The following is a 13,114-nucleotide window of genomic DNA, read 5'->3' on the forward strand; positions in this document are numbered from 1 at the left end:
CCTGTGATCACAAGTCAAAAAGAGCATTAATCTTTGTCTTCTTGACTTGTGTCTTGATGTGGAAGAGTTTGGGCATTTCTTTCTCTTCCTATTGTTGAAGGCTACTCAAATTCACCTCCTCCTGCACTGACATACAAATGATCGTCTCATCCATGTTCGTGTTTTGTTTAACCTAGTTAATTGAATCAATGGCCATGACATTCTTCTTCTCATTGTCTTTCTTTTGTTCTCTAGGTTAGGCTCTAGATGCAACTTCCAGCGCTTCTCCTATGTATGGTCGTCAATGTTGGGGTGGTTACTGGGGTCTTTGCACTAGTTTGTTGTGGTTGTCATTTTTTTATCTTTTCCTCATTTCCACTTCTTCTTCCCCTCCTTAGAAGCATCTTGTTGCTCCTTCTACTTCTATCTGCTTGATATCTCCTTCTTCGGGCTTATTTTCTTATGCAACCAACTCTCAAAATAGAAGAAAATATAGATCAATGACTTAAAAATTAGTATTTTCAATGGAGCAACCTCCTTTACATTACATAAATGAACAATTATTGGATGATACAAATGCTTGGTATATATAGGAGTCTAAGGGGTCATAATATAATAAGAGTCTACATAATAATAATAATATAAGGGCACAACAATAACAATAGTGGGCTTCTATGTGGCACAACAATAACAATAGGGGGTTACACTAACAATAACAATAAATGGAATACACTAGTATTATAGGGACATTACATGCCCCTCTCCTTCAAAAAAGTGTTGTCCTCAATGTTTGAGTAGTTCTGGATGCTTTTATATAAAAAAATTATCCTCATATGTAGAATCTTCAGCGGATAAGTTCTTCCACTTAATGAGATACTCTAAAATTAATCAATTCCATAGTTGGATTCTTGTTTCCGTGGCTGCTTTAGGATCAAATATGATTTTTCCTTCTTTGTCGAATTTTGGAAACAATGGTTGAACTGGGAGCTTGTCACTGATTATGAAATTTTCAAATATGAAATTCTACTACAGTAACTGATTTATTTCTCCTACTTATATTCCACAATAAATTATTTAAAAACCCTTTAGTAAATATCAAAGTAAATTCTACTGTAGTCGTCCCATAATAACATAGAGAAAAGAACAGTGAAATACAAACACAAGAATCAATCACATCAACACAATTATTTTTGGACAATAGTCCCAGGAAAAACCCAATGTGGGAAAACCGATGAAGCAAATGGGGGTTTATTTATTATTCTTCAGCAACAATCTCTTTACAATGAATGATTTGCAAAACATACAGAAACCTCTAAGAAAACACCTTAGATAATTTTATGCATCCCTTGCTACGCTACCTCTTTGAGTTGTCCCTCTGTGTTGTCCCTCTGATGCATTGGGTCCCCTCCTCCTCAGTCTCCGATGGATGTTGATACCCTCCTCTTCCTTCACCCTGCAACTCTCTCTCTGAAATCGAACTCTTACTCCTTGAGAATCGATTTCCCTCTAGTTACTAAGTATTTGCCGAGTGTGTTTCCAAATGACTCTCAAGTCTTCATGTATGCTTTTCCTGTTGAGATATCAACAACCGTGATCTAATCTCTAATCAACATCTAAGATTAAATTAGACTTGATCATCGTCTCTTAGAAGCTTCTCACCCATATTGTTATTAATACCAATTAATATTTTAATTTTCCTAATTTTAGACTTAGGAACCCGTTAAAAATATTAATTATCTTAATAAAATACAATCCGGGTGGAATTTCACCAAACGATTTCTGGGTCTTGGAGATCTCATGTGTTCTAGCTCTTACACAAAATTTCGAAGCTAGAACACCTCTGTTGCTACAAAAAATCAGCACTTATAACCTTCTTTAAGCATGAAACATGGAAAACTAGGCGTACTCGGGAAGATGCAAGCGGCTCCAATTTGTATGCCATAGTGCTGATATTTTGCAACACCTTGTAACTACCATAGTACTTGGGTGAGAATTTATTATCTTTCTTAGCTTTCTTGAGGGACATTTTTTTATGGTTGTAGCCGTAAAAATACCTAGTCGACTACATCAAAACTTTTTTCATTGCAACGTTGATCTGCCTATTGTTTCATTTAATTCTGCACCAAAGTAAGGTTATCCTTTGAGAGTTGGAGAACTTGTTGTTGATGCTCCATGTGATCTTCCACTTCTTGAACCTTAGAATTTTTCTTAGAGATGGTGTGATGGATGGTTGATATCCATAAAGTGCCATAAATGGGGTCATTTTTGTTGTAGTATGGAAGAAAGTGTTATACCATTATTCAACTAGAGGTAACCACTTTACCCATTGTGTTTGTTTATCAGATACAAAGCAAGGAATATATCCTTCCAAAAATCTGTTCACTATCTCAGTGTGCCCGTCAAATTGAAGACGATAAAGATATGAGCTAATTGAGTGCCAAGACAAGAAAACATTTCCGTCCAAAAATTTCCATTGAAAATGAGATCTCTATCACTTAAAATAATCTTTGGGTTTCCATGCAACTTTTGAATTGTTTTCATAAATGTAGTAGCCACTGTACTGGCTTTAAAAGTACGAGATAATGCACAAAAGTGAGCATACTTGGTAATTCTATCAACTACCACTTTCATGACACTATTTCCTTCAGACTGGAGTAAACATATGATAAAATCCATTCATGTGCCCTTTTAAGCCATCCATGTCTCCTTTTAGTTCATCTTTGGTTGCTCTGTGAGAGCGAAATTTGTTGCACTTGGTCTCGTAATTTTGATATATCTTGCAATTCTTCCTCTTCATGAGTCATAGTGGAGCTTTCTGAGGGCATAATGGATGTAGAATTATTTTGTTTGGGAGGCATTTTAGAACCAAATATTGGTATTTATGCTTCAATATGCCCTCTAGGTATTATGCATGTGCACAAGCCTTATCCATTGATCTAGGCTTGAAAAACATCACTTGTTTTTGCAAATGGTTGTGTAGACCCCCCAGATACTTGAGAAGTACATCTAGGTTGTTTGGGGAGATGCCCAACATTATGGCCATCTTTTTAAATTTTGTGGTGTACTCCTACACATGTTGCCCCTACTTCCTGAAGTACTGCCATTGGATCCACTAGTCTTTTACATATTTGATAGGGTAAACTTGTGACTTGATGAGGGTTTTAAAGCCCTCCCACTTAGCCACTAGAAGATCTCCCTACAACCTCAAGGTATCCGTCTGGTTTTCCCACCAAGTCAGGACACAAGCCTCTAATTTCAGTCACGCAAATGAAATCGTATATTACTAAAATACATTATTGATTGATGCAACCAATGATTTAGCTTCATAGTGTCGATCTCATTTTGATATGACTTGATATCGACCTTTCGCTTCCATTTTAAACAAGGGTGTTAATGGTTCATATGGCACTTGAACTAGGTTGATCACTTTTGGGTCATTTCTTCGACTAGTTCTTCATTTCTTCTTGCTCTCACGATCTCCCTTTTGATTTTTCCTCGTCATTAGAAACCCCATCTCTAAGTAACCCAAGCTTATTATCTAGGGTCGATGTGAGGAGATTCAAATTACGACTTATATATGCAACTTGTGCTTCTAGCCACAAAAACCTCTCCTCTGTTGAATCAAGAGGGCTATTCACAGACTTGTTAGCCATGATTAGGGTTTTATGACTTTTGGCTTAACCAATCTAGATCCCCTACAATTTCAAAATATACCCAAAGAATCATATTTTGATACTAATATGATCTATAAACTATCGTGGATATTCCACTAGACAATTCATCACAACAATTCTGATAAAACCATATTTAAAAATATGAAATCCATATTGTTAAGGTTTTATCTCTTAGATTTTTGGATATGTAGGTTATTGTTAATTGCATATGCATGCAAATTAAAATTATGCAAAAAATATAGAACAACAAAATAAAAACTTGCAAACCACAATTTGACAAAATATAACCTAGGAAACCATTTCGAGAAAAATCTTAGCTGAAAGGTGAGGTCACTCTCCTCTTTCTTTGAATAATAAATGGTTGTAAATACAAAAGTTTCTCCGCGTAGGCTACTATAATGCACAATTCCTCTCTATGTGCTCTCTCGTTATCCCTCTCGACTATTTTGCTCATCTATGGAAGAAATGCACACGAAAATAATGAAACCCCTTTTCCTCCTACTGACCCATTATAACACTACTCGACAACCTACTAGTAGTTGGATTTGACTACCTCAACTTTTAACTAGAGTTACAATATGGATTATTCTAGAGTCTTCTTCATAATAATCATGTAGATAGCCATTTTTCCATGAGTTATAGGGGTACGTGGCATCCTCTCAAATTATGGTGAAAATAGAAAATTTAACTTCTGGGTAACATAACTTTCGTATACAGAGTTTGATTGAGGTGATCCATGCATTGTTGGAAAGGTCTTTGTGTGTAGAATATGAAAAAAATGTGGCACTAAAGTTGTGAGGTTTTACCCCCAAAAAACATCATTTGATGCCTCAAAATGCTCCCAAACGATTTCATATCACAAATTGCCAAACTATGTCTCGTCAGTAAAAATGGACATGTTAATTGATTCCTCCACCTTTTCCATTCTAAAAGCATCAAGATGGATGACTAACAATATAATGATCCACTCTGGATCACTTCTCCTTCCTCTTGTAATCCCTCTAGAATAAACCTAGCCAGTGTAATTAGCTTTTTAAAAGACGATCTTAGGGAATGATGCAAAAGAGGCCTCAAACAATTTTGACCAAGCCAGTGAGATTTTTTAAATGAGTAACAACATGTCATGTGTACCATTGTTGGTGATCATCACACCACAAATCCTTTGAAAAAGGGAGAACTTTCCTTGCAAACCTAAGTGACAAGCTAACCTAACCACCAAGATGAGAATATACAAATGGATCATGATGCCAGATCCTACACATCCCAAGGTCTCCCAAATTGCTAAGCAAGAAATTAAAAAGTCTGCCAAGTACCCCACAACATATTGAGTGGAGCAAACCCCGAAATCATGAATGCCTAAGCATTCACAATTCTATCAAAATGGAAAGGGACCTTTAATAACTAAATAAGTTGATGTTATTGAATATGGTGTTGAAATGAAACTTGTTGAGGAGCATCCCCATATATTGTATGTACCACCCATTTTCCAATGGGACCAACCCCTTGTGCACTTAGGCTAGAGATTCTCACCTTGCCTTGATCCCTTAGTAATGTGTATACATCCCTAGCCACCTAATGGATCTTTTTGTCACTACCCCCTACCTCAACGTGCCCCCAAAAATATTATGAGAATGAAAACCAGCTATTCGTAGCTTTTTTAACAAGGCAAAATAAACAATGAATAATAAATGTGCACTACTACTAAAACCTTGTCAACCACTGAAACCTTCTCAATAATTCCAATCTTCACTTCTCTTTGGAAACTTTATAAGTTTCTGTCATTGTAAGTTATTTCTTTACATCTCAACAAGTAGAAGATTATAACCATATTGAAAATGAAAACCCAAACCCGCACACTAAGCCAAGTTCAATGCTCTGATACCACTATAATGTCCCAAATGAAAAAAAGTTGGAACAAACCCTTCACATAAAATTTTGATTCACTTAATAGAAGATTGCCATGTAAAACCCAAACACTGGAAATTTAACAGAAACAATAAACACACAAATTGCACGGAAATCTCATTAAAATATCACAACATGAGGAACAATGAGAAATGCAGCAACAAAATCCAGCTTTATTATATAGATATATATGCCAATACAATAGTTGGGAACGACCCTCTGGCCTCCAAACTGAAACAAAAAATCGATCACTACCCCTGTGGATTCTAAATGAATCCACCAAGGGGAGATGGGTGCTCACCCAATCTCTCCAAATCACCCAAGGGTTTTCGTCCTAGGGCTACCAATGGAGTATAGAACCGGGTTCTCAACCTCTCATACAAGAAACAATACACAATCCAAGATGTCTCTAAATGACCTTATTCTCCACTTTTATAGATTCGATGGATAGACTCCAAGTCTCTAGAAGCATCTTATTTTATTATTATCCTAAAAGCTCCTCAATTGACTTTATCTTAATCGACCTTTTATTTTTATTTTATTTCACTTAAGTCACTTTTGGTCCATTTCCTCCAATTAATTATTTTTCCTTAATTAAATGACTAATTAAAGTAATTTTTAATTAAGAAACATGGAAAATCACCAACCATACTCTCTTCTACCACTGAAAGTCACTTCTCAGCATCTCATCATGTAGATCTTCTCGTTTCGGTTCCAACGAGCTATTACACTAAGGTGTTCCATCAATTAATCTCCTGATAATGCCACCTTAAGCATAATTAATTTAGGCCCCACAATAATGCTAATTTTTTAAAGTTGTCGGAATGTGACGGACCAAAAGCCAAACTGTGTCGATGATGAAACAAGTCAAGCGAATGCTATCATACCCCATAAAAACTCCTTAAAACTCCATCGAAATCCATAATGACATAAACCTGCTCCATTGACCTAGCCATCCCCTGCCCTGGAAATCCACTATGGTTGCACCACAGAGGAAAATACAAATGGGGACATTTCAGTCCTCCAACCCCAAGATTGCTTGCCCTCAAGCAATCCAAAATTGTGGACCAATCTGATGGCCCAACACAACTGAGACCCAATGCCCAAATCCCCTATGAACCATTGGGGGATGTTCTGCTCTTGTGCCAACCCACCATGAACGTACTCCTCAATGCACGGATCCTAGACCAATCTATGACTGAACCTGTCATCAACAAATCCCCCTGGATCCCAATGCCACCAAGTACAAGTATCAAGGCTCGAAGGTTCTTGCTATGCTATAACTCCAACCATGAATGTTGCTCCATCAAGTGAATACCAGCTCATCACCTCTCTCCAATCCAAACTCAGGCACAGGCCAAGGTCAACCCCACTTTGTTGATGTTGGTCTAGTGCTACTGAAACACTGGTGAATTATTGGTCCACACCCAGTGCCCACTACAACATATAGTAACCCCCTCATCGGCGTGCCCCTGTTGTACTGTGTCGCGTATTAAGGTTAATACTCCATCAAAAGGATATCAACTCATGATCTCCCGCCAATCTAATGTATGGACATCTGTGCAAGGGATACGTCTGCATGCTGATACTAGTCCACAATCAACTCCTAATGCTCTACTCGATCAATCAAAATATGTCCAAGAAATCCTGCCTTTCTCCCTCTAATGGGAAAAAGTGGGCAAACTATACTGCAAGCCCTACCTATGAACTTTTGGAGAGGGTTGTTTCTCGAACATGTTGTAGCTTTGCGAGCTACTATTACATTTGTTTGCACCTCATCAATGGGTAGACCCAAAGATGGATGCACTTCCACCTCCCTTGACTGATAGGAAACTCTACACTCCTCCAGTCCACCAATCTCCTGCAAAATTGTCCTATCATACTCCAACATCTCTTGAGGACATGTGTCTGCAAATAGTACCACCCTGTTAGTTGTCTTTACATCGCCTACTCCTCATCAATGACTGGCCCCAATGATGGTTGCTCATCCTCCTCCATCATAGGCTCAACATGAAGCACCAACTGGTTCTCCTCACAAGGCTCATCATGCATAATGTTCATATCATCCTCCTCAGCTGACTCAAGCTCCGCCATATGTTGCTCATGTTGAATCATCACTGATGACCTATCATCTCGAATGTCTCCCATAGGGTCCACAAACTGCTCACCATACACACAAGAATATAAATTTGGCCTGTTGTCAACAACTCTACATGACTTGTGCCCCTCGAAGGCATCCTCGTACGAACACATGGGCTCGTCCAAAGAAGAATCCTCGCCCTGAAGATCAAAAGGAATATCCACCTGCTCTACTTCTGTCATCTCCTCGATGTCACTCATGCACGAGTGTTCAAGTCCCCTGCAAATGAAGCAAAGTTCCTTCCTTCCCAACTCATTCCTACTGCATGATCCACAAACCTGAATAGCTCCTCCTTGGCCAACTGTCTCCGGAACAACCTAATGTTCTGCTCAACCAACCTTTCGGCTAGCTCATAAGCAGCAGTTGAGACCAGTTGCTCTCTCCTCTAGACAGATAACAATCAAGATTGCAACTCCCGACAAATGGCATCATGACCTCTCATAAATGATGATAAGATGGACTGCATGTGTGCTATGATTGTGTCAAGATGATGTTTCCTAATGCTAAGGAAGCATTGGAACATCTACAAGATCAAACCATCGCACTCTAAATCAAACATAATTTCGTAAGTTATAGTCATAGCCATGACTTCTAAAATATCAAGCTTCTTCCCAAAGGTAGAACCTGCACTATTGTCCAAGTCCTAGAAAGTATCTACTGTTAGCTTGAAAACTCTCCTCATAACATCTTCATTGTAAGGAGCAACAGGGGTGGTGAGTCTCATGATGTCACTGAGACAAGATGAAACTCTAAGTCTAACTCCTTCATAAGGTTCCTCCAAGAACTTGTGTTGTATGAGAGCAAGCATAGCTAGCTTTAGAGCCCAAGTTAGTTTTTTCCCTTCTAGCTGGTTCATTTCAAGGAGTGCATCCAATTCATCTAGTTTGAAAAGGGCTTTCACCATAACTTTCATGTGTTTCAAATCTGTACCAAGTGCAAAGATTTTGTGTGTTATTTCTTGCCCCTTCTACACATCTTTTGGTTGTTCTTTCTGAAGAATGGCATAGACCCTTTGTGAGAAAGGCTTGTTGCTTTGTTTTGGTTCTTGATCCAGAGTGCAGTCCACTGATGTATTGTTGTGTTGTTTTAAGTGGTGCTTCAAATACTCCATTATTTAGTAGAAACAAGACACTATAACAATAATGCTCTCAAGACACAACACTAAATATAAGCCTTCTCAACAACACTCATTGGCAACAAACATATAAATCTTTGATCACTAAAACCTCACAAATCTGCAACCCTCTAATAACTTTCAGTGTGACAATAGTAAGCAACAACCATTCTACCTCAAAATGCTACCAGACTCATGGCAAGGTCTAACAACAAGACTTATAATGGTAATAAGCATACATGGGAAACTCAACAAGCTCACAATCATATCTAAGAGCAGCATACACCTCTCACATCACATTACCTAGACACATTAATTAGAGCTACTACAAATTAGTGAACAATAGTGAGAAAGTAGAGGAACCTAGTGTACAAGGGCAGACATAGACTTCTTATTTGAAGATTGTTCCCATACTACAAGCAATTACTACTCGGCCCTTTTAAGATCAAGCCTAGAAATTTTGAGAATTTGTCCTCAACTATAAGATCTAATACGATGGTTTTCTTTGGTTACGCTGCTACAGGTGAACACCAACTCAGTGTCTTTCTTCTTTGTTGAAGCAAACAATTAGACCAATAACATAGTCTCCTTGAGAATCAGGGTGTTGAGACAGATATACCAGTGATTCGATCCTCCTCTTGCTTCAATGGCGAAACTCCCACTTTCCCCAACAACTACAACTTTTCGAGTTCTTTCAATGGCTTGTTCGGTTAGACACTTTGACAAACACATCATAGGCTAACTATTGTAGGTGTGTTTTGAATATTTCCAGTTCTCCAATAGTGGTTAAATAAAGTATAGACTGCACTTCTCAAATACAAGTCTATTAACATTCAACATAACCCTCAAAAATTAGATACACTGTAGAACCTGGAATGAAATGACCACTGTTAGGTCCCTATACTACTAGTGTAACCCCTTATTGTTATTAGTACAACCCCCTTATTACATTGTTGTGCCTATGTAGTCCCCATATTGTTATTATTTTGCCCAATAGAAGCCCACTATTGTTATTATTGTGCCCTTACATTATTATTATTGTTATATCGGCTCTGATTATATTATGACCCCTTGGACTCTTATATATAGAAAAGAAATCTTGTCATTTGTATCATTCAAGAATTGTTCATTTGTGTAATGTAAAGGAGGTTGCCCCATTGAAGAGGCTGAATTCTAAAGCGTTGATCTATCTTTTCTATCTTTTTGTGAATTGGTTTCATAACAATAACAATGACTCAATGGTCAACTGGTTAGCGGCCCACTAGTTAGCAGCCTACTTCTTGTGTCAATCTTCAAGTATTAGACCCGCATAGCTCAAGAAAATTTTCCAACAAACAAATAATACGCACTACAAGATTGTGGCAATAATACCTTTCGAGAAGACATGCATGCTCATGTTATCGGTCCAGCACCTATATTTCTTTGTCAACTGCTCTATAGAATCCTACGTACACCATGATGAAATGTATATTGACTGCGTCCAACAAAATCCAGCACAATGGCATTCATTTGCCCTTCATGGTGACATCTTATTCCCGTGGGTCATTTTTTCGCAGATTCAGAAGTCAACGATCTGAAGTTTGGCCTTCTTCCCACGTTCTTTGACCTGTGCATTCAACCACCGACTTTTCTGGCGACTAGTTTTAGCTGATTGATATGCCCAATATGTCGATTTCAAAGTGTACAACTGCCGAAGGACAGAACGTACCTGCCGCTTATGACTAAAAATTGGTCCCAAGCTTAGCCTCGATGACCGCTCAGAACATCAGCCTTGATGAATTTGCTGCCCCAGATTCACACACAAAAAGTTCAACCTTGTTTCAAAGGGGTACTCGATCTACCATCCTCAAATCGTAGACTCACCCTTTTGGTGATCGCACGCAGTAACCCGAATCAACCATTCGCTAGCAGACTATATTCACATCCAACTCGACTTGCAGCGCTCGGTTCAACTGTCGACACGGTCCTCTTCCACGTGAATGGATACACCTCGATCCAGCACTTGTTACATGTAACCAACAAAATCGTGACCTCCGTGCACATTCACTATTATTTCATCATACAGAAATGGATGTTCATGATCATCGCACTAGCTGTTAGGTAACTTTCTGAACTATACGTCCACATATGGTAGAGGTTTCGCTCCAGTGTCTCTCCCCTGCAATCCACCGATGACCCAAAGCAAGTCGACTTCTATGACCAACAACCCAATTTTGTCTTAAATGGTTGCGCCAACCAATCACGCCAGCGACTCGAATCTGCTCCCCTAACTGCTTTATTGGGAACTTCTCTTGACCTTAGAGAGATCACGTCGAATGATTCAATTTCCACGGATTTTGGCGGCTGGCCAAAAAGCACGAGCACAATTTCGTTACAATTTTTAGAATGGCAGCTCCGCTCTTCTGGAACAAAACTCGAACTTCAACGGCCCCCATATACTTTACGATAATGAGCAGCGACCCCACTTATGCCAAATGACAGCAATCAAAATTAAACCATGAACTTAATAAAGCCAGTACCATCGTAAAAAAAAAAAATGCTTCCTCAAATCAATAACACTTCATGCGGCCGGGAAAATATACGACAAGTCAGCAATTTCCGCTTTTGAGAAAAGTGATTTTGCCCTGAGATGAGTATTTTGGCCAAATAAACTGATTCCAACTCTTGGCCAAAAAAAATATGCAACCAGGGACGACTTTGGCACTTCCAAAATAAACCCTTGAATATTGAAATTGAAAACCCAAACCCGCAAGTTGAGCCAAGTTCAACGCTCTTATACCATTGTAATGTCTTAAATGAAAAAAAAAAAATGGAACAAACCCTTCACATAGAATTTTAATTCACTTAATAAAATATTGCCATGTAAAACCCAAACACTGGAAATTTGACAGAAATAATAAATACGCAAATTGCACGGAAATCTCATTAAAAGATCACAACATGAGGAACAATGAGAAATGCAACAACAAAATTCAGCGTTATTATATAGAAATAAATGCCAATACAATAGTTGGGAAAGACCCTCCTACCTCCAAACTGAAACAAAAAATCAATCACTACATCTGTGGATTCTGAATGAATCCATAGGTGTAGTGATGGATGCTTGCCCAATCTCTCTAAATCACCCAAGGGTTTTCGTCCTGGGGCTACCAATGGAGTAGAGAACCGAGTTCCCAACCTCTCATACAAAAAACAATAGACAATCCAAGATCTCTCCAAATGACCTCCTCCTCTTTTATAGATCTGATGGATAAATCTCCAAGCCTCTAGAAGCATTTTAATTTATTATTTTATTATTATTTTAGAAGATCCTCCATTGACTTTATCTTAAGTGACTTTTTAATTTTATTTTATTTAAGTCATTTTTGGCCCATTTCCTCCAATTAAATATTTTCCCTTAATTAAATGACTAATTAAAGTCATTTTTAATTAAGAAAAATGGCAAATCATCCACCATACTCTCTTCGGCCATTGGAAGTCACTTTTCAGCAACCCATCCTGTAGATATTCTCATTTTGGTTCCAACGAGCTATTACACTGAGGTGTTCTAGCAATTAATCTCCTTGGAATGCCACCTCGAGCATAATTAATTAAGTTAGGCCCCATAATAATGCTAATTTTTTAAAGTTGTCGGAATGCAACGGAACGAAAGGCAAACTATGCAGATGATGAAATATGCCAAACAAATCCCATCAAATCCCATAAAAACACCTCAAAACTCCATCAAAACCCCTGATGACATAAACTTGCTCCACTGACCTGGACATCCCTGCCCTAGAAATCCACTCTGGTTGTACCCCGGAGGAAAATACAAATGGGGACATTACAGAAAAATACAAGACATCAATGAACTAGAACGGCTATGGAATAGGCCATTTATTCTATCAAACAAGGCTTCATTGTTGCCTCTTCGTTTATAAATGCAATCAAAGCCTGCATCCTCTAGAAGCTCTAATTGATACATGAGATACCATACTTAACGATTTCTACACAAAGCTGACAATCAAAATTTGTTACTGGTGGTGTTGGGGTTGAGATTAGCACCAATCTAAGATGTTCTCAACCCCCAGATTTCATATCTGTAAATTGCTAAAAGTTACAATGATGCTTATTTAATAAATTGATTTAATCAAATATTGAATGACATATTCCCCTAGACAATCTAATGTAACAACTTTTTGTCTATTTGTTTGACTCCTAAGGTCAAAAGAGTCTTGTGTAAACATCTAAAAATGATAGCGACAGGAAAACGTGGATTGTATTAGACCTTCCATCTACATGATAGATTATAAATGATGAATT

Source organism: Pinus tabuliformis, chromosome 6 (assembly GCF_031772625.1).
Source record: "Pinus tabuliformis cultivar Carrire ecotype Pingquan chromosome 6, CPIR1, whole genome shotgun sequence".
Lineage (NCBI taxonomy): Eukaryota > Viridiplantae > Streptophyta > Pinopsida > Pinales > Pinaceae > Pinus > Pinus tabuliformis.